At 41.7% G+C, this 21401-nt stretch overlaps 1 protein-coding gene and 1 long non-coding RNA gene across 6 annotated transcripts in view; one reads left to right on the top strand and one right to left on the bottom strand.

Annotated features, from left to right (window-relative positions):
- inpp5jb (inositol polyphosphate-5-phosphatase Jb) overlaps nucleotides 1-21401 on the bottom strand; it is a 98594-nt gene that overhangs the window by 71929 nt on the left and 5264 nt on the right. The gene's annotated exons all lie outside the window — the stretch shown is intronic.
- LOC125464253 (uncharacterized) lies at nucleotides 10645-20966 on the top strand. The gene is made up of 3 exons (XR_007249991.2): nucleotides 10645-10742; nucleotides 11783-11820; nucleotides 19579-20966. It is a non-coding gene; the product is annotated as an uncharacterized LOC125464253 (long non-coding RNA).

Here is a 21401-nt window from a genome sequence, read left to right as displayed (position 1 = left end):
TCTCACCCAATCTCAGAAAGCAATGCCATTGAAAAGGAAACTTGGAAAAAACAACGTTCATAGAGAAATCAAGGTTTTTAGAAACTTCTTTACTCTTGAAGAAGCAGGACTACAACCAAGCTGTTGGGATTCAGGATTTAATTTCATGGCGGAAGTGTTCTAAAAACTCCAGATTGCATCTTCTTGCATCTTTCGGTCTTTGTTGACATACTCCACCCCTCTTCTTTTCAACTTACTACCTGAATTGTATGTAGGCATTTGATGTTGTCACTTCTTCTCAGGTTTAAAATGTGACAAAATTCCACTTTCTTTCACTCAAGAAAACCTTGGAACTGGCTTGTCTTCATTTCTGGCCAAGCAGCATCTTAGGAGCACAAAAGCTGACATTTCGGGCCTGGACCTTTCGCAGTGAGGTTAAAATTGTATCAGAGATAGTAGGAACTGCAGATGCTGGAGAATCCGAAATAACAAAGTGTAGAGCTGGATAAACACACCAGGCCAAGCTCCTAAGACTGCAAAGCTTCTTCTAGGGATGCCTAACCTGAAGACGTTCGATCCGCCTCCCCCTCTGACCCTATTTATTTCAGCACCCTCTTCCCCTCCCCCATTTCTGATGAAGGGTCTAGGCACGAAACGTCAGTTTTTGTGCTCCTAAGATGCTGCTGGGCCTGCTGTGTTCATCCAGCTCCACACTTTGTTATCTCGGATTCTCCAGCAACTGCAGTTCCTATTATCTCTGTCTTCATTTCTGATTGGTTAACTAACTTTAATTGAAGCGTGCTATCTAATTGCTACTAAAACAAAATTACACTTCACTGGGATAGCACATTGGAAGGCCCTACTACTCCCAGTACAATCACAAAATTTATATTTTTAAAACATGGAAATCTCTCAAATTAAGCCATTTATTACACCCAGGTTTCAATACTTAACAGAAATCACTGTTTATTACAGTGTATAAGTGTATAAGGGTGTATAAGGTTCTAAAAGGGGAGGGCGAACAGCCAGAAATCGTGTTACATATTGGCACTAATGATATAGACAGAAAAAGGATTGAGGATATACAAAAGTGATTTCAGGGAGTTAGGATGGAAGCTGCAAAGCAGGACGAACAGAGTAGTGTTCTCTAGTTTACTACCGGTGCCACGAGATAGCGAGGCGAGGAACAGGGAGCGGGCGCAGCTGAACACGTGGCTACGCAGCTGGTGTAGGAGGGAGGGCTTCAGATATGTAGATAATTGGGATGCCTTCTGGGGAAGGTGGGACCTGTACAAGAAGGACGGGTTGCATCTGAACTGGAAGGGGACCAATGTCCTTGGTGGAAGGTTTGCTCGAGTAGTTCGAGAGGGTTTAAACTAGTATGGCAGGGGGGTGGGAACCTGAGCTGTATACCAGAGGTGAGCGTTGATGCAGGTGAGGCAGTAGCAAGAGGTAGACCAGCTAGTGGGAAGGATTTTCCTGGGAAGGAACCAAGGGATCGGTTAAAGTGTGTTTGCTTTAATGCAAGGAGAATCAGGAATAAAAGTGATGAACTTAGAGCATGGATCAGTACCTGGTGCTATGATGTTGTGGCCATAACAGAGACATGGGTTTCTCAGGGGTAGGAATGGTAGCTGGATGTTCCAGGGTTTAGAGCATTTAAAAAGAATAGGGAGGGGGGAAAAAGAGAAGGGGGTGTAGCACTACTAATCAGAGGGTATCACAGCTACAGAAGCTTCCATTGTCGAGGAAGATCTGCCTACTGAGTCAGTATGGGTGGAAATTAGGAACAGCAAGGGAGTAGTCACCTCGTTAGGGGTTTACTACAGGCCCCCCAATAGCAGCAGAGAGATTGAAGAAACCATAGGTCGGCAGATTTTGGAAAAGTGCGGACGTAGTAGGGGTGTTGTAATGGGTGACTTTAACTTTCCCAATATTGATTGGAACCTCCTTCGAGCAGAAGATTTGAATGGAGCTGTTTTTGTAAGGTGTGTTCAGGAGGGTTTCCTAACTCAGTACGTTGACAGGCCGACGAGGGGAGAGGCCATTCTAGACTTGGTGCTCAGAAACGAGCCGGGGCAGGTATCAGATCTTATGGTGGGCGAGCATTTTGGTGATAGTGACCATAACTGCCTCACATTCTACATAGCTATGGAGAAGGAGAGGATTAGGCAAAATGGGAGGATATTTAATTGGGGAAGAGGAAACTATGATGCGATTAGACATGAGTTAGGAAGCATGGACTGGGAGCAATTGTTCCATGGTAAAGGCACTATAGACATGTGGAGACTGTTTAAGGAACAGTTGTTGCGAGTGATGAATAAATATGTCCCTCTGAGACAGGCAAGAAGGGGTAAGATAAAGGAACCTTGGATGACGAGAGCGGTGGAGCTTCTCGTCAAAAGGAAGAAGGTAGCTTACATAAGGTGGAGGAAGCTAGGGTCAATCTCAGCTCTAGAGGATTACAGGCAGGCGAGGAAAGAGCTCAAAAATGGTCTGAGGAGAGCCAGGAAGGGGCACGAGAAAGGCTAGGCAGAATGGATTAAGGAGAACACAAAGGCATTTTACACTTATGTGAGAAATAAGAGAATGGTTGAAGAAAGAGTAGGGCCGATCAGGGATAGCATAGGGAACTTGTGTGTGGAGTCTGAGGAGGTAGGGGAAGCCCTAAATGAGTTTTTTCCTTCTGTCTTTACGAAAGAAACAAACTTTGTAGTGAATGAAACCTTTGAAGAGCAGGTGTGCATGCTGGAATGGATAGAGATAGAGGAAGCTGATGTGCTGAAAATCTTGTCAAACATTAAGATTGACAAGTCGCCAGGCCCGGACCAGATTTGTCCTTGGCTGCTTTGGGAAACGAGAAATGCAATTGCTTTGCCACTTGCGAAGATCTTTGCATTCTCACTCTCCACTGGAGTCATACCTGAGGACTGGAGAGAGGCAAATGTAATTCCTCTCTTCAAGAAAGGAAATAGGGAAATCCCCGGCAATTACAGACCAGTAAGTCACACGTCTGTCGTCTGCATGGTGTTAGAAAGGATTCTGAGGGACAGGATTTATGACCATCTGGAAGAGCATGGCTTGATTAAATGCAGTCAACACGGCTTTGTGAGGGGCAGGTAATGCCTCACAAACCTTATCGAGTTCTTTGAGGATGTGACTAGAAAAGTTGATGAGGGTCAAGCTGTGGGTGTGTGTATATGGACTTCAGCAAGGCATTTGATAAGGTTCCCCATGGTAGGCTCATTCAGAAGGTCAGGAGGAATGGGATACAGGGGAACTTAGCTGTCTGGATACAGAACTGGCTGGCCAACAGAAGACAGCGAGTGGTAGTAGAAGGAAAATATTCTGCCTGGAAGTCAGTGGTGAGTGGTGTTCCACAGGGCTCTGTCCTTGGGCCTCTACTGTTTGTAATTTTTATTAATGACTTGGATGAGGGGATTGGAGAATGGGTCAGCAAGTTTGCAGACGACACAAAGGTTGGAGGTGTCGTTGACAGTATAGAGGGCTGTTGTAGGCTGCAGCGGGACATTGACAGGATGCAGAGATGGGCTGAGAGGTGGCAGATGGAGTTCAACCTGGATAAATGCGAGGTGATGCATTTTGGAAGGTCGAATTTGAAAGCTGAGTACAGGATTAAGGATAGGATTCTTGGCAGTGTGGAGGAACAGAGGGATCTTGGTGTGCAGATACATAGATCCCTTAAAATGGCCACCCAAGTGGACAGGGTTGTTAAGAAAGCATATGGTGTTTTGGCTTTCATTAACAGGGGGATTGAGTTTAAGAGTCATGAGATCTTGTTGCAGCTCTAAAAAACTTTGGTTAGACTGCACTTGGAATACTGCGTCCAGTTCTGGTCGCCCTATTATAGGAAAGATGTGGATGCTTTGGAGAGGGTTCAGAGGAGGTTTACCAGGATGCTGCCTGGACTGGAGGGCTTATCTTATGAAGAGAGGTTGACTGAGCTCGGACTCTTTTCATTGGAGAAAAGGAGGAGGAGAGGGGACCTAATTGAGGTATACAAGATAATGAGGGGCATAGATAGAGTTGATAGCCAGAGTCCCAGGGCAGAAAAGGCTATCACGAGGGTTCATAGTTTTAAGCTGGTTGGAGGAAAGTATAGAGGGGATGTCAGAGGCAGGTTCTTTACACAGAGAGTTGTGAGAGCATGGAATGCGTTGCCAGCAGCAGTTGTGGAAGCAAGGTCATTGGGGACATTTAAGAGACTGCTGGACATGCATATGGTCACAGAAATTTGAGGGTGCATACATGAGGATCAATGGTTGGCACAACATCGTGGGCTGAAGGGCCTGTTCTGTGCTGTACTGTTCTATGTTCTATGTTCTATTACAAGCATTCAGACTCTAGCTCAAAATAAATAGTTATGAACCATAGATATATAACACAATTAATTAAATTTGAACTCCCTTATAAGCTCTTCCCTACACACACAAGCAGAGATAAAGAAAAAGAAATGTGAACAGGCAGGGGATACAGAGATATGGGCTGTGTTCAGGCAGATAGGATTAGTTTAGAATGGTATCAGAGGTCGCACAGGCATAGTTGGCCCAAAGGCCTGTTCCTGTGCTGTTCTATATTATATGTTCTTAAATGACAGGTTATGCATAGAGGGATAAACTGGGCAGGTAGTTCAATGGTTCTTGCTCACAACGGTTGCCAATATGATTCTTGCACTGAGCAGAGAATGCTTCTTGATCTTCTTTTTCCAGATGTTTAGTCTGGTTTTCCAGAGACACAGTGTGGCTGGTTCACTTTTGAAAAGTCTCTTGACCTATTAATTAAAATTCACAGCTTGCAACAACAACTACCAGAGAAAAAATAAATTGGCTTTCTTCAGTCTTAATGTGGTTTTTAATGCTGAGAGCAGAGAGAGGTCCTGAGCTGACAGATCTCTAAAGGTTTTTCACTATCTCTCTCACAGGCCCAAGCTGTTCAGTTACCTGCGAACCAATCACATAGTTGTTGGCAGTTAGACTGCCTTTGCCATCGATAACCAGTTACTGGTCCATAGACCAATCAGCTACTTGTATCATCCAAAACTCCATTTGTACACATTCCTTTGGCTACAGTTTGTCTGCAAACTACACTTCAATAACCGCTAGACCAGCAGCTGTGTAAGCAGTGCTCACAATGAATGTCAGGTCACTTGCTTTCAAAACATTCAGCAATCATCCTGCCATCCTTAGTTTTTAAAACAGTTCTTACTTTCTCATTTCTGGCCACTAGTGGAAGTTTGTCACATTTTAAACCTGAGAAGAAATGACAACATCAAATGCTTACCTACATTTTTGGCCACTAGTAGAAACATAAGAAGACATGCTTTTTACACTTGTTGTGACTGGCCAAGAGTAGGTCAAAAAGAACCAATCACCCCTCCTCACTTGATCATTACAACTGTTGGACTTTCGTTCTGTTTGAGTGGCTGGGGAGGTAGGGGGGAAAAGTGTTGGGTGTGAGGCAGCAGCCAGTTCTCTGGAGCTTTATTTCAAAATCATTGGGTGCCAGGGAATACTGCACAGACCTTTCTTTCAAGAAATTAAACAGATGGGTAGAATCCACAATGGAGTAGATTTCATGTGGTGCATGAAAATAAAGACTTGATAAACCAATATGCCTCTCTCTGATGAAGGGTCTAGGCCCGAAATGTCAGCTTTTGTGCTCCTGAGATGCTGCTGGGCCTGCTGTGTTCATCCAGCCTCACATTTTATTATCCCTCTTCTGTTTTACTTATTCCTCTTTCCAAATGACTTTACTCTTAGGAGGTTCCAGTTTTGCAATTACTTGCAGCTTACTGTCACTTATTTCAACATCCACATATTTAATTTTAGTTTTCAGGGCTACTATTTGACGTTCACATTCTGCTACATATCTTCAATGTTTCAGTGTCTCAGTATTATTTCATTCTGTATTGTTCGATCTTAAATGCAATAAAGCAACTTTACTCAATGAAAAGACTTAACTAATACATATAAAAGCAAATATCAGATCAAGTAGATTCAGTATTAAAAGGCTTCTTAATTAACCTCCATTACATCTCCTCCTTGCTTGTTCTGCTTAAATAAAGACAATCCCAACATGTCAAGTCTCTCCTCATGCAATTCCTCATGGTAGGCCTCAGACTGGTGAATCTACCTGCTTAAACTAAGCATCTGATTTAACACGTTTTAGTCAGAAAGTCTCTTAATAATTAGAGTAAGTTATTCTATTTGCGACTTCTTAATTGGAAATTTCCAAGACAGCATGAGAAATAATCAAGCTGTGATTGTATATCACTTTCCTCTGAATATTGTGGTCATTTTTCATTCATTTACTCACCCATGTGCTAGACACTGATGAATCTCAATGTTAATTGTATATTAATTGAGTGCTTAATTGTATTCAGATACTGGGCATTAACTGAGAATTCACTTATGTTTCTGTAAATGGAAACAGGTGGGAATGGTGCTTATTGGGCTTGAAGAAGTATATTTTAGTTAAGGATTTATTAATGTGTAAAGACGGGGCTCTGGTTCAATTTTTCACTGCCTGGTTATCTTAACTGCAACACTGTTGATTGCACTTAGATTACTGGTAAGGATGCTATAGTTGGGCTTAGCTTTACAAACTAGAATTAGTTAGGGTCTTGTTCACTGCTTGTTAAGTTATACTCAAAACTGGATGAAAGAAATACGTTATATCGGAAGAGAATTGTCTTGTGATTACTCACACAGTTGGATGACCCACTGATTCAAGTGTTTTAAGACATTCTGAGGTGAAAGGTGCTATGTGAATACAGGTCTTTCATTTAATTTGGTTTTCCCAGGTACAAGAAGCTATACCAGAACTGAAAGCATCTACCTCAGGAGCAGAGGAACGAAGGCTGTCAGATGAAGAGTCATTAAGTGGGGGGGAGTCATACTGGTCGAAAGTGAATAGCTGAAACCCTGCGCACAGAATGAAATTAACCCTTGAGCTGTTAAAAACACCATTACATAATAGAGATTCTGTAGCTTCAATACAAAGGAAAGAAGGTGTACCAAAGGCAGTGCCAATTTACCACTGAGCAGATTGTAACCTGCAGCTTCTGTACTTAAATTCCTCCAGTCTCTGAGGAGCTATGATTAAACGAGGGTCAGGGAAATTACAAAATAATACAACCCCGAACTTCTCACCTAAACAACCATCTATTAATTATTTCTTATTTAGCCTGTAATTGCCTCTCAGCGACGTCATCAATTTAATTTCATTCGCAAAGTTGTTTCCAGTCACTGCAGATTATATAAATGGTGCTCATTGAGTAGGAGGCTACAATTCAGATGACATCGATAATTGTCTCAAACTGTTCTCAAGCTGCCGCCACCTCCTCCTCCTCTTCAGTTAGCTTGCTTTCTGCATTGTTGTTGCTGGAATTGATCACAGGATTAATGACTCAGATGGAGTGCTAACAATGAAGCAGTCCTCCCATTTTGAAAGAAACAACACTAACACTGGGATTTGCAAAGCAAAAACTGAGACACATCCCAGCAGCTGTGCAGGCCTTGTAACGTCTCAAATGCAATAACTGCAGCACAACATGTTGTTTGTTTTGTCATATATTATTGTACAGAACAAAACCGTTTCAGTGACTATGTATGTATACAAAGATATTTTTATGAATGAAGTATATTTTCAAAATAAAGGAAAGCATGTTGCCACTGACATGAGATTTGCTTTTTATTAAAAATCACTTCTGGAAGCCTCTCCACATGAAGCTGAGAGATGATCATTTCTCATCCATTCCAGGTGACCAACAATTTAAACAGTAGATAATAAAATGTGAGGCTGGATGAACACAGCAGGCCAAGCAGCATCTCAGGAGCACAAAAGCTGACGTTTCGGGCCTAGACCCTTCATCCAGCCTCACATTTTATTATCTTGGAATTCTCCAGCATCTGCAGTTCCCATTATCTCTGATACTAATTTAAACTGTAGCTTCTATTTTCGTTATTTTTTGGGTATTATCAGCGCTCGGATCACAATAACAGCTAGTTTAGACCCGTCTTTGATATGTATTGTTGGCAATCATTCCCAATCTTTAACCAACTATCAAAGTCTCTAACCTCCTTCTTTGTAATGAACACCCACCTCATTGTACAGCAAGGGAATTAAATTTGCATGATATTTGCATTTTATGAATATTCTCAATACCAGAGGCTGGTTAATTTGAAACTGGTTAGTTCAGTGGTATAACTAAAGGACAACATTACAATGATAGCAAATCAGCTTCCTTTTTTTCTCCACTCCTCTCCTGATCACACTCAGCTTTGTTGACTGCCCTACCTGTCAGGCGAGCCCACTGTATCTCACTCAGCCAGGTCACATGGGAAGCCCCTTCCCCACCCCCTTTTCTGAAGAAGGGTCTGGGCTCAAAATGTCAGGCTTCCTGCTCCTCTGATGCTGCTTGTCCTGCTGTGTTCATCCAGCTCCACACCTTGTTATCTCTGTAGTTGTGGAGGGGTGTTTTTCTGACTGGAGCTCTGTGACCAATAGTGTTCTGCAACAATCAGTGCTGGGACCTCTTGCTTGTAATATAAATCAACGATGTGGATGATAATGTAGGCGGTCTGGATAGTAAATTTGTAGACAACACAAAAATTGGTGGAGTTGTGGAATAGTGAGCAAGGTTGCCAAAGGAAATCGCAGGATATCGATCAGTTGGAAACTGGGCGGGTGAAATGGCAGTTGGAGTTTAATCCAGACAAGTGTGAACCGATGCATTTTGTGAGGTCAGCACCATTCACAACTCCCCAGATACTGAAGCAGCCCATGTCTATTTACAACAAGATCTGTACAACTTCCAGACTTGAGCTAGTAAGTGTTAACTAACACTCATGCCACACACATGCCAGGCAGCAACCACTTCCAATGAGAGAGAATCCAACCATTTGTCCTTTGGCATTTTATTATATTTTATTGCTGTATCCTATCAATATTTTGAGAGTTACCATTCACGTGAAACAAAATTGGATTAGCCACAAATATATTGGCTACAAAAATAAGTCCGATTTTGGAATTCTGTGACAAGTAACTCCCTGCCTGTCTGCCCAGTGCCATCTACCATGTAAACAGAGAAGTCAGGAGTACGATGGGATACTTGCACGAATGGCTCTAGCTCAAACAACACCTAAGAAGCTCAAAGCCATGTAGAACAAAGCAGCTCACTTGATGAAAAACAGATCCACCACCTTCAACATTCACTCCCTTCAGCACCAACCGCCACTTGCAGCAGTATGCATCATCTACATGAAGAACACAACAACTCACCCAATCTCCTTCAACATTACAAACTTTATCACTTGGAAGATCAAAGGCAACAAATACATTGGAACACCACCACCACCTGCAAGTTCCCCTATACCTCAAGGACTTGGATGTGAGTCTGCTCGCTGAGCTGGAAGGTTCGTTTTCAGACGTTTCGTCACCATTCTAGGTAACATCATCAGTGAGCCTCCGACGAAGCGCTGGTGTTATGTCCCGCTTTCTATTTATCTGGTTAGGTTTCCTTGGGTTGGTGATGTCATTTCCTGTTCTTTTTCTCAGGGGATGGTAGATTGGCTCCAAGTCAATGTGTTTGTTGATGGAATTCCGGTTGGAATGCCGTGCTTCTAGGAATTCTCGTGCATGTCTCTGTTTGGATTGTCCTAGGATGGATGTGTTGTCCCAATCAAAGTGGTGTCCTTCCTCATCTGTATGTAAGGATACGAGTGATAGTGGGTCATGTCGTTTTGTGGCTAGTTGATGTTCATGTATCCTGGTGGCTAGCTTTCTGCCAGTTTGTCCAATGTAGTGTTTGTCGCAGTTCTTGCAAGGTATTTTGTAGATGACGTTCGTTTTATTTGTTGTTTATTTGTAGGTCTAAGACCCTATACAGTGCTTCGTCGGAGGCTCACTGATGATGTTACCTAGAATGGTGACGAAACGTCTGAAAGCTAACCTTCCAGTTCAGCGAGTAAACTCACATCCAGAACCTCAACCTGAGCTACAAATCTTCTCAAAACTCGCTAACCTCAAAGACTGTGGCAGTTCAAGAAGACAATTCACCACCAACTTCTCAAGACCAATTAGTGGTGGGCAATACAAATTGGTCTCATCAGTGAATGAATAAAAATTACTCTCATCATCTGACAGGTCATTCTTTCGCTAGCCCTATAGTCACCCTTCATTGATATCACTGAACATCATTTATTACACAGGACACAGCAGGTTTCACAAAAGGAACCCACCACGTGGAAATCCAGAAGTCAGATAACAACAGTCAATTCTCTCAAACTGCATATCACAAGGTAATTCTGAAAAAGGAATGCTAATAATCCAACTTCTTCTGGAAAGTTCTTACATTCTCCATATGGTGGCACACAATCACTTGTTAAATAGTTCCAAGATTTTGAATCCATTCTCTCCACAATTTCATTCAAATGTATTGATCGCAACCTGTTTGAAGAAAAGTTGCTGGTATCATTTGCGCTGTACTAGTTTTATCTGCTCTTCCTGTCCTATTCTCACTGATTGGCCTTAAGTCTCTGGGGCTATCCATGTATCACTTTTTATGAGATCATCCATCCACACCATCTCCTTTTCACTTCATTTTTTCTCCCACAATGCAACCCTTTAATAGTTATAAATAGGGAGCAGCCTGTTCTTGTTATCAACACTGTTTGACTATCTCCCCTGTAGGTGAGAGAACAGAACTGGAAACTACGCAAATGTGTTCAGACTAGAACAAGGTAGGGTTTGATTTTGATGGTCACAGAAATGTATTTTACCTGTTCGACTATATAGGTTTATATTTATTTTGTTGATCTTCGTTACTCTGCAATAGCTGCGCACATTGAAAACCAAATATATAAAATTCCCAAAGAATTTCCTCCTATTTCAATATCTTTCATCAGTTACCACTGTCATCCATTTTCACCTACGACAGGTGATCTTTACACTTGTTTATGTTAGATTTCTACTATCATTAATCTGCTTATGTATATATTTTAACAAGCAAAAGCAGAAATTGCTGGAGAAACACAGCAGGTCTGGCAGCATCTTTGGGAAGAAAGCAGAGTTAATGTTTTGATTTCAGTGACCCTTCTTCAGACTTCAGACATTAACCCTATTTTCACTACATAGATTCAGTCAGACCTGTTGAGCTTCTCCAACAATTTCTGCTTTTATTTGTTTCAGATCTCCAGCATTCAGTTCCTTGTAGTTATTTCTGGAACAGGAATGGTGAGAAAGTAGGGCTGCGCTATGTTCAGTAGGCCAGCTTACTCATCTAAGTAACCTTTTCCAGTAGCTAACAATTCTTATGTTTCTGTATCACACTGGAAAAATAGGAAGAAACTGCAGAATGCTGAACATGAAAGTTAACCACTTTCTGATCAAGAACATACAAAATGGCTTGTAACATGCAAAAATGGTTTGTGTTTTCTTGTAGTTTTTTTTAAACAAACAGTCTAATAGAAAATCTCTTTTGTTAATGCTTGGTGTCACCATGTACTTGGTTGTCAAAAAGAAACAAAATTCCTGTATTTACATAGCACTTATCACAACTCCAGACGGGTCTTAAAACACTTTTCAGACAATGATGTACTTTTTGAAGTGTAATCAGCAAACTCTCAAATAGTAATGAAATAATGACCAAATAATCTGCTGTTTGTGATGTTGACTGAAAGATGAATATTACTCACTTACATCTCCTTTAATATGTATCTCGCTCTCAATCTCATGATCTCTCTTTCTCTCTCTCTCTCTCTCTCTCTCTCTCATATTCCAGGAAAAACAACAGCCTCCAACAGAGCAGAAAGACTAAAGGTAGGTGCCAGGCAGCCTGACATTCGCCAATAACGTGGGCAGCATCCTGACTGTGACTGTCCTGAGTGGAATAACTGACCATTGCCAAGCTCCTGGAGTGGTGTCAGAGGCTGTCCTCCACTTACTGTCCCATGATGCCCTGACAGGCGGCTATCTGCATTGACCTTACTGAAGCCTGCAGACAATTATAACAAGCTTCCTTTGTGTCTGTGCTAAAGCAAGACAAGACTGAAGTAATAGGAGCCCGGCATCTCTGGCTGAGAGGGCAAAGTGCAATAAACAAAATGAGGCAATACAGGGATGTTGTCAGCATCAGAGAGTCAGCTTTATGACAATGATTGAAGGGCCTGGAGAGGCAGCTTGGTCCAGTCCAGGAGCTGGGGGTTGTGTCCCTAAACACAGTGTCCTTGCTGCAGCATTACAATGAGAGTTACCAGGACCACCTGAGGTGCGGCAGTGAAGTGCAGAAATGTCCTGCAAGTGGATCAAAGATTTGCCATGAGGGTTCGTAGAGGCTAGCGCACATCAGATACCAAGATCTACGGATTTGGGGTGCACTAGCCAGTGTCCATGGAGCATGCTTTGAGATATTGGTGCCCTGTGTCCTTTATACCAAGGGGCGATTTCCATGTCAATATTTCTCACCCTCTAGCTTATTTGGCACATTTGATAAGATATTATTGTAACAGTCATAGAGCTGTACAGCAGAGAAACAGCTCCCTTGGTACAACTTGTCCATGTTGACCAGACATCCTAAATTAATCCAGTCCCATTTGCCAGCATTAGGCCCATATCCCTCTAAACCTTTCCTATTCATATACCCATCCAGATGCCTTTTAAATGTTGTAATTGTACCAGCCTCCACTACTTCCTCCGGCAGCTCATTCTAATCACCCACCACCCTCTGTGTGAAAAAGTTATCCCTTAGGTCCTTTTTATATCTTTCCTTTCTCACCTTAAATCTATGCCCTCTAGTTTTGGACTCCCCTACTCTGGGGAAAAAGACCTTGACTATTCACTATATCCATGCTCCTCATGATTTTGTAACCCTTTATAAGGTCACCCCTCCAATTCCAACGCTCCAGTAAAAATAGCCCTAGCCTATTCAGCCTCTCCCAAAGCTCAAACGCTCCAACCCCAGCAACATCCTTGTAAATATTTTCTCCATTCTTTCAAATTTCATAACATCTTTCCTGAAGTAAGGAGGCCAGAATTGAATGCAGTTTTCCAAAGCTAGCCTCACCAACGTACAGCTGTAACATGACATCCTGGCTCCTATACTTGAGACAGTGACCAGTAAATATTAAAGATATGAATATTATTGAAGCCAGTTAGGTCATTAACAAGGTGTTTAAGAAGCAATAATCTTCTTTATTGTCAAATCTCTGTTGCTGAATGAGAAATTCGCCATTTGTCAGAACAATAAAAGGCGAAGAAAGACGTTCCAGATGCTGAGATCAGCCTTGCGTGACATCTCGTTAGATTCTGTCACAAATCTCATCCTAGTTCATGTCATCAGATCCCCATGAGATTCCACCTTGTGTTTCCCCCTCCACAAATGCTGCCTGTTCTGCTGCCTCTCTTCAGCACTTTCTGTTTTTACTTCAAATCTCCAGCACTTTGCTTTCATTTGAATCCACAATCCCCTGCCTCAGGACAGCATGGCCAACGGAGTCACAGCTGATAGATAACACTGCACAGCTTAGTGTCAAGGCGGCTGAAGGTACAGCTGTCAATGGAAGTACTTAGTGAAGAGAGATGACTTGTACATGACAGTTCAAAATTGTGATTGTTTTGACTTTTTGGCTGTGAACCACCTGACAGCTTGCCTGAGTGGGTTGTAGTGGAGGTATAAACACCCCCTGGGGTATTAAGCTGCATGATGACAATGCTTTTTGATATTACAGCTTCACTTCAGGTCATGTCATTGCCACACCACAAAATAAAGTGCAAAGTGTATGCTGTTTGCACACAGACATGGTGCTGACATGGGCAGCCTTCAAGTTACAATTCTGATGCAGCAGAAAGTAAAGGCTTAAAACCGACACCTTCTAATAATGGGGTCACCTAAGTGCTTCTTCATGCATGCCTGAACTGCACAATGAATAAACAATTCTCCAGACTACACACCCGGAAGCAACTGCACACAGCTGACAGCTGATCAGAGCCCATTCCAGGACGAGGCCTGCAAAGGTAAACTCATTTCAACTACAGCCAGTCCCAGGTCAAAAAATAGGACTCACGGCTCAGACCTAAGATGTATATTGTACTGTGTAATACCTGCAAGCATTTCCTGCCTAGTCTACCCTACTCTCACTGCTTCAGCAGCAGCTTTCTCTGTCCTTCTTTATTTCACTCAGAACAGTCAGACCACGTGGCTACATTCAGAGCTGCATAGTTGAGGCTACAGTTCACAGACATCTCCTTACGAGGACTTTCTGATAAAGGCAATTGTCACAAGCAACAAGAGACTCTCGGATTTTTCCTAGATTTGAGGAGCACTTTTCTGAAAAATATCAAGACATTTTAGATATGCCCTTTCCCCAGTTACACCAAAATGCTCAAGTTATTGATACAGTACCATGTGAGACGGTACTTGAATTATTTATTGCATCAAATTTCCCTTTCTCACAAATGGTAAGTTAGCCCAGGGATAACTGACAATGATGGAAGCATTTCAAACTTTAAAGTCATCTCAAAATTACAAGTTTTCCACTTGTCAACTGAAATCTGATTCTCGAGAGCCTACAGAGTCCCAACACCAGCAAGCCCCTTGTACTTCACTCAAGTAACAACTTCTCAACAATAAGCCCTGGGAATGAGTGTTACTGGCTGCTCCACTAAGGTAGGTATCACAGTGAAGCCTGATTCTTTCTTCAACATTCATAACTGTGACATGACAAACATAGGCTTCACTTTGGATGAGTTGGTGAAAGCCATGATAGTCAAGCCTTAGTCAAAGCAAGAAACAACCCAGATTTAGTCACTGCCTGTTTAATACATGGGGGTGAACAATCAGATTGTGGCTGGAAATATTCAGCTGGTCAGTTAGCAATTGTATGTACAGAAACTGAGTTAATGTTACAAGTCAATGACCTGTCTTTAGAACATTAATTCTCTCTACTGATCCTGTCTGAACCACTCAGTATTTCCACCAATTTCTGTTTCAATTTCAGATTCCTAGTATCTGCAGGATTTAGCTTTCATTGAGAGAGATGGTTGGACTGTGTATCCCAACGACAGTCAGAGTTAAGAATGGAAATAAAATCTTGCCTTTATAATGCCCTAAAAAGTGCTGCCCTGAGTTAATTTTTGAAGTGCAGTAAAATTATTATAGAAGCAAATAGGACAGTCAGAACACAGACATCAAAGTCTCATAAGCAGCAAATGACTGAATGATGAATGAAGTTTAATTTTTGATTAATGAAAGAATACCAGCCAGAACAACACAAAAACTCACCAACTTTCTCTGCATAGAACTAGGGAATCTTTTATGTTCCCCTGAAAAGGCAGAAATTGACTTAACCTGACATCTCACCTAGAAAACTGCACATTTACCACTGCAGTTCTCCTGCAATACCACACTCAAATGTCAGGCTAATCTATGAGTACAGTTTAAAGCACACAATGTCTTAAACAGGGATGATAATACTAACAACGAAATAACACATTTTTCACATACACATAAAGACACACACAATACAATCAGATTAAAGATAACAAGGTGTAGAGCTGGATGAATGCAGCAGGCCAAGCAGCATCAGAGAATCAGGAAAGCTGTCATTGCAGGTCTGGACCCTTCTTTAGAAAATCTTAATAAGGGTCTAGGCCCGAAATGTCAGTTTTCCAGCTCCTCTGATGCTGCTTGGCCTGCTGTGTTCACCCAGCTTGACACCTTGTTATCTCAGATTCCCCAGCATCAGCAGTTCCTACCATCTCTCACAATCAGATTAAACATGTTTTGCCACTGATGAGTCCAGCGTTGATCAAAATGCTGATTACACCATGTTTAGCTGGCAAAGCAATCAAACAGCATCAATACAGATCAGGGCACATTTCAGCTGACACTGTTTAATCTCTCCTGTAAAGCTAAGATCTTAAATATGCAGACATTGGCCTTTGCTATTTTCCATAACTTCAGGGGAAATTCAGTTATTTTAAAAAAACTTGGTGTCAGCAAATTTAAAGAAAGCAATACACCTACAACAACCCGACTGGTATAAATTTATCGTAGATCTTAAAACCTCAAACAACCCCTCTGCTCTACTCTTGCACAGCCAAACTGTAGAATGATCTTTATCCAAAAGTCATTCCTTAAATAAAACATTAGAAGAAACATGTATTTTGGATTCACTATCTCTGTTAGGAATTGGTAGTAAAACATTCCTCTTGTAGCTCTAATCTTCCATCTGCGCTGTGCATTTGTTGAATACGAAATGATCACTGTCGTCACTGCTTGACCCAAATCTGTCTGTCCTGCATGAAAATCTTTAGCTCTGAGAACACTGGATTAAGCAAGGTCCCTGCAAACATAATTCTGAATGCTTCTGTTTTACAAATTTCTGTACACTCAGTGAAGTTCATGTTCATTTTTCGTGCTAAATTAACCAAATCTTATATCACAGCATCTGTCCACATAACTGGAAGAGGAGGTATAATGGGGAGACAATTCATTATCAATTTATTTAATTCTTTATCATCCTGAGGACCGCCATTTGCCAAAGCATTAACTGGATCAGCCTTATACATACTGTGGCTACAAGCAAATATAGCAGGTCAGAGGCTGGGTATTCTACAGTGAGTAACTCATCTCACTTTCCAAAGTCTGTCCACCATCTAAAAAAGCGAAAGACAGGAATGCGATGGAACATGCAGCACTAATCCAGATGGATGCAGCTCCAAAAACACTCAAGCAGCTCAATGCCACACACGATGAAGCAGCCCCCTTAACTGGCACCCTATCCACCACCTTGAGTTATCACTCCCTCTATTGCTGCTGCACTGTGGCAGCAATGCATGACATCTACAACCTGCACTGCAGTAACTCACCAAGGTCCTTTTAGCAGAACTTCCATAAACCTGTGACCTCTATCACACAGACGAATAAGGTCTGCAGAGGCATGGGAACACCACAAGCTCCAAATTTCTTTTATGACATCTTACCTTGACAATATATCATTGTTCTTCCACCATCACTGAGTCAAAATCATGGAAGTCCCTCACTAATAACATTGGGTACTTACACAGGCTGCAGCATTAAGGTGGCACTTTCTGAAGGGTAATTAGGAATGAGCAATAAATGTTAGCCAAGCTAGTAATGCCCACATCCTATGAGTAAAGAAAAATCCTCTATTGTCAAGGGCTAAACTGAATAAATCCTGCAATCTGATCAACCGCTAAGGAATGGAGGATTTACCAGTGCAGGCAGCACGGTGGCTCAGTGGTTAGTTCTGCTGTCTCACAGCACCAAGAGACCAGGGTGTGATCCCAGCCTCAGGTGACTGCCTATGTAGAGTTTGCACATTCCCTCCGTCTGCATGGGTGTCCTCCCAGAGTCCAAAGATGTGCAACCTAGGTAGATTGACCATGCAAAATTGACTGTAGTGCCCAGGGATGTGTAGACTTGGTGGATTAGCCATGGAAAATGCAGGAAACAACGATGATTGGGGTGGGGAGTCTTGGTGGGGATTCTATTTGGAGGGTTGATGTGGGATGAATGGTCACCTTCCACACTGTAAGGATTCTTTGAAAGTAAAACTGCCTGCCATCTCAAACATTTCTGAGGAATTTATATTGTCGGAGTAGCAGAGGCTAAAAATGACCGTGTAACTGGATATAGAAAACATTTCTAAATCACCTAGTTCTTGTGATGTTGTAGTAGGTAAATGTACCGTATGTGTCACTGAGTCTTACAGGGGTAGAAGAATCAGATTTCATTCCCAGATCTGAATGAACCAGGACAAAAACAATGAGGGAGAAGAAAGCTGATCTGCCTAAGTCAATCCTGTTCAACTGCTTTTTGGTTACAAGGTAAAGGGAGCCAGTCATAAAAGCAAGAGCTTTTTTGGTGCTGATCATTTTAAAGTGTTACATTTTGCAGTATTCAGGTTTCTTAAACATGTTAAACAGCATGTTTTCTTTAACATAATCTATAAAATAATTTTTATGCCAACAACTTGCTGCTGCCTACCAAGAAACTCAAACTGTCACTCAGTAAAATTATTAAAAATGGAATGAGGTCCCCACATCAAGGTAGGCTTCAACTGACATCTCATCATGATTTGCCACAATCTTAACATAGTCAACGTCGTTCAGACCCCTATAAGATTCTGTCCAGTGTGTTGTAATATAACATGTTATTATGGTCTTGCAACCAACACACTAAGCACCTGATCTCGTCACAAGCACATTGTCCTTTAAGGAATTTTGCTGTACACACATTTACTGCTTCATTTCCTCATCACATAAGTGACTATAAATAAAAAGTATTTTGTAGGCTGCAAAGGACTCTGGGTTATCATGAGGGTGCAAAGGGCACAATATAAAATTAGGCTTTCATTCTTTTTTGTAGAAGAATGTTTTACCTAGTGTGTTTAGTGTAGCACCCTTAATGTAAGAAATATATGTGGCAAATACACAGACATCAATAGAAGATGAGGCTACTGAAAGCCTGGTCAAAGAGGTGAGCCTTGAGAAACTTTTTAAAAGATGGAGAGAAGAGGTGCAAATCAGAAAGCAGCAGGGACTATGTTCCAAAGGGTAGGAGTGAGATCACTGAACGATTGTAGTGACAGAAATGCAGATGGATGGACTCCAACGAAGCAAGCAGTCAGGAGTGGATAGAGAGCTGGAAGAATTTAAATAGATAGCCCGGCAAACAACTTTAGCTGAGGATAAGGTTTTAAATACAATTTTCTGGGGGACTGAAAGTCAATAATGTCAGATATATGAGGCATTGGGTATGCAGGACTCTGTAGCACTGAATAGGTGTGGCAGAAGTTGGGAGTTTATGGAAAGTAAGGGACAGGAAGCCAGCACAGAAGACATTAAAATAGTCTCAAGTCTACAGGAGAACAAAAACAGAAGCAAATAAAAGTTTACAATGTAGTTTGCTTCATATTTGTGGTTTCTTTAAAGGTTGGACATTGTGAATTTAAAGGATGCTGAGACTAATGATAATCAAATAACTAAACTTTATAAGCTTTAAACTGATAAAGTATTTTATTCGCAGCTTGGAGTCAATAATTTTCAAAACCTAGAGTTTTTATTGTTTGCCAGATGTGTCCAGATCAGTTAAAGGAAAAGCAATTGAGTCTTGATGAGGAAATGATTAACAGGTCAGAATGCCTCACATGTCCTTGGACATACAATAAGAGAGAGGTAGCTTTGTCTCAGTTTTCCAGAGGTGAGAGAGGAAGAAGACGACTGTTAAGGCTAGAACAGGAGATAAAACTAAGGAAAAGATTAAACAGAGAGAAGTTTTGCAGAAGAAGCAAAGCTGAAGTTTGTTCAGAGAGAGGGATAGCAGTTATTATAATCAACAATCTCCAAAACAGTAAGTTCTCAAAGTACAAGTTATGGAAGCTTTCAAATCATGTTGCAAACATTAGCAACAGGGCACTTTGTATATTCATACAAGTCCCTCTTTTGACAGTCTAATGAAAGCATTACAAGTAAGTAATGGGCCCATTAACAAAGCAGGTATTGGGATATTATACAATTGCCTGATTCATTATTTCCTTGTATCATTATCAACAGTGTTGTCTTGAGTGAACAGAAAAAGAAACAAGTGAACAGTCGTTTGATGAACCAAACATGTACGCTGGCCAACATGAACCTGCTGAACAAGTAACCTGTCAGAACAAATACATATGGAAATGGAACTTGCAGACGATTCAATCGGTGACATTGTAACTACTTCTCGAGAAGATGATTGTAAACCTTAATACCACGGGCTTAAACGGTACAATTGCTATCAATTCTGTGATAAATAAGACGACCTCGGAATATCAGAGTAGGCCAAATTGCCCCTTAAGCATATTCTGCCATTCAAAGAAAATTCTGGCTAATCTGTGACCCAACCCTACCTGTCCCCAAAGATTTTCAGATACAGAATCTCCAATTTCAAATAGCATTGATTGTCAATTGCAGAAGAATTTTCCAAACTTTGATCATACTCAATTTTCATCCTGAAAAGTCTGACTATTTTTTAGACTAGGCTTGCAGCCAAAGTCTCCCCAAACAATGAAGATAGCTTCTCTCTATCTACTCTGCTTGCTCCCTTATTATGTTGACACTGGATGCCAAGACAGAGATTAATGCTGGTGTGAGGGTGTCACTGTATGTGAATCACAGGGTTGATGGTTCGGCACCAAGTGCTAGGAAGTATCTCTGAGTGATGCCCCGCAAACCCCTCCCAGCCACCAATGTCAGGTGCCTTGATTACTGTCTTTGAACATAAGACTTTCCCAGAAATGTCAAAAGAATACCAAAAAGGCCTGTTTGTTGTGCTCCCTCCCCACTATTGAGTTAAAACCTGCAGTGGGATAAGGTCTTCACAGGGACATTAGTCGCCAGTAGAACAGGAGAATTGTCCATGAGTCTTCCTGTCACAGACATAAATGAGATGAAGGAGGAGGTTCCTCACCCACCACCCACGCTCCTGATTAAAGGCCCCTGCCACAAAGCCCCAGCACAGGGGAGGGAACAAAAATTCATCCTCCCTGTACTCCCCTTTACTTTAGTGCTGTTTTAAAGGCTCGCCTTCTATTAGCCTCCTGCTATTTTATGTACCTGTTCCGAACATTGTCATGGCCTGCACTATGAGCTAGTTCTGCGGAAGGGTCACCAGACCCGAAACATTAACTCTGCTTCTTCCCTCACAGATGCTGCCAGACCTGCTGAGCTTTTCCAGCAACTTTGTTTTTGTTCCCGATCTACAGCATCCGCAGTTCTTTCGGTTTTTATTGTAATGACCTTTCTACATAGCCCCCACTGTTTCTAGTTTTTCAACGTGAAAAATTTACTCTGCTGTATTATTTTTAGGTCCAAACTGGATGGCCTCATATCTAACTTCAGTCAAATCAATTTTCCAGTTTTACATTCACTTAAAATTGTTAATATACCTTTGCAACTTTATTCTTTCATCTATGCTGCTGGCAATGTCACCTATTTTGTGTCAAAAGAAAATGTAATTATGTGGCATTCTATTATACCACAGAAGCCAATAATAAAAACAGTGAATAACTGGGACTCTAACAGAAATCCTTCCTAGTCACCACTTGCCACAGCCACCCATTTTGAGTACCAGCCCATGTATTTCCCAATGTTCTCCACTGCCTGTCAATTTCCCAACAGGCCTTTCAATTTAATAGGCTGGGCTTTAAGGAGGAGCGGAAGTGGACAGGAGGTGGAGTGGGGGAAGAAGGGGCAGGCCAGCTTGGTCATTACAAGCCTCTTCTGCAGCCATAACATGCTCTGCATGGGATAAACTGGCTCATAGTGCAGCTTCTACCCGTAACTTAGCAGGAAGTCCAGCTCTGAGGAGCTGCCAATCAATCCATTATGCCAATAAGCGCAGT

The sequence above is a fragment of the Stegostoma tigrinum genome, chromosome 26, assembly GCF_030684315.1.
Source record: "Stegostoma tigrinum isolate sSteTig4 chromosome 26, sSteTig4.hap1, whole genome shotgun sequence".
In the NCBI taxonomy this organism is placed as follows: Eukaryota; Metazoa; Chordata; class Chondrichthyes; order Orectolobiformes; family Stegostomatidae; genus Stegostoma; species Stegostoma tigrinum.
The sequence above is the reverse complement of the archived record's forward strand: the minus strand, read 5'-3'. Positions and strand labels throughout refer to the sequence as shown.